The sequence below is a fragment of the Palaemon carinicauda genome, chromosome 20, assembly GCF_036898095.1.
Source record: "Palaemon carinicauda isolate YSFRI2023 chromosome 20, ASM3689809v2, whole genome shotgun sequence".
In the NCBI taxonomy this organism is placed as follows: Eukaryota; Metazoa; Arthropoda; class Malacostraca; order Decapoda; family Palaemonidae; genus Palaemon; species Palaemon carinicauda.
The window spans coordinates 74,915,610-74,920,609 of NC_090744.1; the positions used below are offsets into that span (position 1 = coordinate 74,915,610).

At 33.5% G+C, this 5,000-nt stretch overlaps 1 long non-coding RNA gene across 1 annotated transcript in view; it reads left to right on the forward strand.

Moving 5' to 3' along the window:
- The first annotated feature begins 3,843 nt into the window (after positions 1-3,843).
- The window catches only part of LOC137659517 (uncharacterized), a 4,055-nt gene continuing 2,898 nt past the window's right edge, over positions 3,844-5,000 (forward strand). The window contains exon 1 of the long non-coding RNA XR_011047565.1: positions 3,844-5,000. This exon is cut by the window's right edge and continues 6 nt beyond it. This is a non-coding gene — a long non-coding RNA (uncharacterized lncRNA).

Below are 5,000 nucleotides of genomic sequence, written 5' to 3' on the forward strand. Positions count from 1 at the left end.
GGAGTTTGTTATGGAAAATTTGTGGCTGGTGGTATGTCGCTGTCCTGTTTGTGACTTAAAATATTTATTTGTTTTGCAATGCGTTTTTGTTTAGAGCGTTAATTAAGAGGTTATGTATCTTGATTATATGCTTGCAATAACTTTTGCATTAGTATTATTATAATTGCATTAATTAGAGGTTGAGTATCTGATTAAATGCTTAATTTTTGTGTACGTTCTTAAACTTATATAAAGTTGTTTGCGCAAGTTGTTTACAGCAATACATTATGAATTAGTTTTGAGATTCGGTGTTTGCTAACAATGTAATTGCGTTAGTCTTATAATGGGCTTGTTTAAGTGACTAGTTCTTAGCAGTCTGTTAAATAATTTATGCGTGGGTCAAAGTTAAACTTCGCCTTTATTAGGTAGTGTTTGAATTTTCCAATGTTTGATTACTCGCGTAGTGTAATTTTCTAATCTTCGTTCACTTGTTTTCAAGGGAATAAAACTTGGACGTATGTTTATTTATCGTGTGTAAATTTTTAATTTTCATTATGGATGTTAAACCATTAATTGACAGTGCAATTAAACAAGGCCTTACTGGTACTCAAATTGATGAATTTGTACATAGACAGTTAAAGCTTCAGATAGAATATGACGAGATCCGAAAGAAAGCAGACGAAGAAAGAGAAGAAAGAGTCGCAAAGCGTGAGTTAGATAAACTAGAGAGAGAGAGAAAGAAAGCAGACGAGGAGAGAAAACATGAATTAGAGTTACTTAAATTGAAATCTAGTCCTGATTACACTCCAGATCCTAATCCCATTGTTGATCCCTTAAGGTCTTCTTTGCCTAAAATTCCACCATTTGACGAGACCGTAGACGAAAAGCGACTTGTACATAGATCGCTTTGAGAGATTAGCGAAATTTTACAAATGGAAAGAAGATGATTATTCAATGTTATTGGGAACTCTATTGCGTGGTAGAGCTTTGAAAATTATTATAGCTTGTCTAGCGATATTGTCAATAACTTTGTTTCACTTAAGAAAGCTCTGCTTAAAGCTTTTCACATAAATTCCAATGTATATCGAAGGAAGTTTAGAGATTCTATTATTGATACTGACGAAAGTTTTGTACAGTTCAATTGTAAATTGGGACAATATTTTGATAAGTGGTTGGAACTTGCAAATGTAGAGAAAAATTATGAAACTGTTAGAGATTTTATGATTTTTGATCAAATGTTGTCTAGTTGTTCTCATGATCTTCGTTCATTTTTGCTATAACAGTCACTTCAGAATTCATGTCAACTTGCTGAGAGTGCAGATAGATATCTAGTTGCTCATGGTATGAAGAAATGCCGTAAGAGTAATGATAAGATTCCCTCTAAACCTCATGCTAAACCTCTTGCTGATAATATTACAAAGTCTCCTAAAGTTTCGAATTCGGTAACTAAATCTGATTCTAATGTTAAATGTCATCATTGTGGTGAAGTTGGTCATATTCGTCCTAATTGCCCTGTGTACAAATTAAATAAGAAATCTGATAAAGTAGTGCCTAAAATAGGTGTAGTACTTGGCCGTGAAGAAAAATTGCATAATTGTGTAACTGATACCGATGGAAAGATTTTTGACCAGTCAGTTGAGATAGTTTTTGATACTGGGTGCAATACCGTGGTTGTTAGAGATACATTAGTACCTTTGAATTATCCTCGTGGCAGAAAAGTGAAAGTTTATGACTATCTTGGTAGACCTTTGTACCTAAATACAGTGCATACAATTGTTGAGTCTAAATTCTTTTCTGGTAAAGTTAAAGCTATTGTTGCCCCCATACGTTGCGCAGATGTCATTATTGGTCTTATACCTGGACTTAAACATAATGTTGATGCAGGTTTAAGTTTAATAAACGGTGATGAGTTTGTTTCTGATCGTAACGTTAACGTTAATGTTGTAACGAGAGCAAAAGCTAAGGATAAAGTAAAGGAACGTCCTATGTCTAGTAATCTTGAATCTTTGGATAAGGAATATGGTCTTAATTCTGATGAATTTAGTGAGTATCAAAAAGAATGTCCTTCACTTGCTAGTATCCGTAAGTTGCTTGATAACGAAGAAAGTGTAACCTTAAAATGTCGGACAGTTAAGTACGTAAATATTGGAGATTTAATATATCGCAAGTGTCTTGAAAGTAGTAAACCTGAAGATGTGGGAAAATTACAGTTAGTTGTGCCAGTTCAGTACCGTAATATAATAATGAAGTTAGCACATGAGTCTTTGTTGGCGGGACACTTTTCATCTCGTAAGACTATAGATAAGATCATGCAGAAATTCTATTGGCCGAGGGCAAGCTTAGATATACATAGATTTTGTAAATCTTGTCATTCGTGTCAAAAGTTCAGCAGTAAACCAAAGAAAGTACCTTTAGTGCCAATGCCCATTGTGAATGAACCTTTTTCACGTATTGCTATTGATCTAGTTGGTCCTATCACTCCTTGTACTAAGAAAGGTCATAAGTATATTCTTACGGTGATAGATATGGCTACTCGGTATCCCGAAGCAGTTGCTTTACGCAATATTGATACAGTTTCTGTAGCGGAGGCATTAATGGAGATATTTTGTAGAGTTGGTATACCCAAAGAAATCCTTAGTGATCGTGGCACTCAATTCAAGTCTGATCTTATGTCTGAAATTAATAAATTATTATGTATCAAAGCCATTTACACCAGTCCTTATCATGCATCTTGTAACGGAATGGTTGAACGTATGAATGGAACTTTGAAAAATATGCTAAAGAAAATTTGTATTGATAATCCGAATGAATGGGATAAATACATTAATGTTGCCTTATTTGCATATCGGGAAATTCCAAATGATAGTATAAAGTTCAGTCCTTTTGAATTGCTGTACGGTCGAAATGTAAGAGGTCCATTACATATTTTGCATGAATTGGTATCTAATAATAGTATTGATGGAGAATGAACTACTAGTTATCAATACATAATTAACCTTAGAGATAAATTGCAGAGCATGGCTGAAGTTGCAGTAAATAATGCCAAGGTTAGTGCCAAGAAATATAAAGAGTATTTTGATAAGAAAACCACCTCTCGTAAATTCAAAGTTAATGATGAAGTTTTGGTTATGCTTCCAAATAGTTCAAATAAATTCCTTATGCAATGGAAAGGTCCATATATAATCACTGATGTCCATTCTAATGGTGTTGATTACTATGTCAAAGTAGGAAATAGATTAAAGTTATATCATGCAAATATGCTTAAGACTTATCATAGAAGATCTAAGGTTAGTGTAATTCAACAAGAAGTAAATGATCTTTTAAATTCATCAAATTTGTTTTCAGCTCTTCAAGCTGAAGTACAGCCTGTTATTGCCATTACTGACAATAATTGTTGTGAATTGCCATCAAGAGATGAAGACTCTGGTAATTATAACTTTTGTGAATCTTTGTCATCTGATAAAATTAATGATCTTGAAGGTTTATTGAAGTCATTTACAGACTTCATGAGTGATACACCTGGTCGTACTAAGACTATTTCTCATAATATAAAATTGCAAAGTGATGAACCAATCAGAGCTAAGAATTACCCAATTCCTTTAAGTTTGCTCGATGAATTCAATAAGGAGGTAGATAGAATGATTGATATGGATATTATTCAACGTTCAACTTCTGATTATTGTTCACCTGTTGTTATTGTACGAAAACCTAATGGAAGTATACGTTTATGTGTTGATTTTAGAGCTCTTAATAAATATTCTGAATTTGATGCGGAACCGATGCCTAGTATAAATGACGATTTACATAAAATGAATGGCGCTAAATATTTTACTGAATTAGACCTATGTAAGGGGTACTGGCAGGTTCCATTAGATCCTAGAGCTATGAAATTTACAGATTTTTCTACCAAGTATGGGTTAATGGTGTTTAAAGTGATGCCATTTGGTCTTAAAACCGCATGTGCAACATTCGTGAGATTGATGCGAAAAGTGTTGTCAGGATTATTAAATGTATCTTGTTATTTTGATAACATTGTTATTTTCAGTAAATCCTGGAGTAATCATCTTAATCATATAAAGTTAGTTCTTTCAAGACTTCGTGACCATGGCCTAACAGCTGGTCCTGATAAATGTTTCTTTGCATTCAATGAAATAAAGTATCTTGGGTATAAACTAGGAAATAACTGTTTATCACCTATTAGGTCCAGAGTAGATGATATTGTTAATATGCCTGTTCCAACAACAAAGAAGGACTTACGTTCATTTATGGGAACATTAGGATATTACAACAGATTTATTCCAAACTTTTCTATTTTGTCTGCTCCAATTAATGATTTATTGCAGAAAAACTGTGGTAATAAATTGAATTGGTCTGATAATCAACTTAAATGTTTCAATGATCTTAAAGCTCATCTTTTAAAATCTCCTATCTTGATGTTGCCTGATGTAGAAAAGAAGTTTTATTTGCGAACAGATGCGTCTTATCATGGTTTGGGTGCTATTATATTGCAGGATCATGATGGTGTGTTTAAACCAGTTTGCTATGCAGGTAGGAAATTAAATAAATCTGAATTAAATTACTCTACTATTGAAAAAGAACTGTTTGCTATTGTTTGGGGAATAGAAAGATTTAAAGAATTTTTGTATGGCAAAGAATTTGTTCTTCAAACTGATCATGCACCTCTTAAGTATCTTAGTAGTATGAAAAATAAGAATGACCGCCTTATGCGTTGGGCATTAAGTTTGCAACCATATTCTTTCTTTATCGAATACATAAGAGGGTCTGATAATGTGCGTTCAGATATGATCAGTAGATGCATATAGTTTTTTTTTGTTGCCTGTCGTTCAAACTTAGTAGGGGGGTTTGTCGAGGAATGCTGTGCTGCCATCTCTTGGCTATGTTTTCACTCCATGGACTAAAGAAGTTATTTCTGTTTATTTGGTTGTCCTTGATTTGTTTTTCTTTCTTAACATGGAGAGTCCCCGGCATTTCTCTAATCACTACCTGACACCTAGCCATCC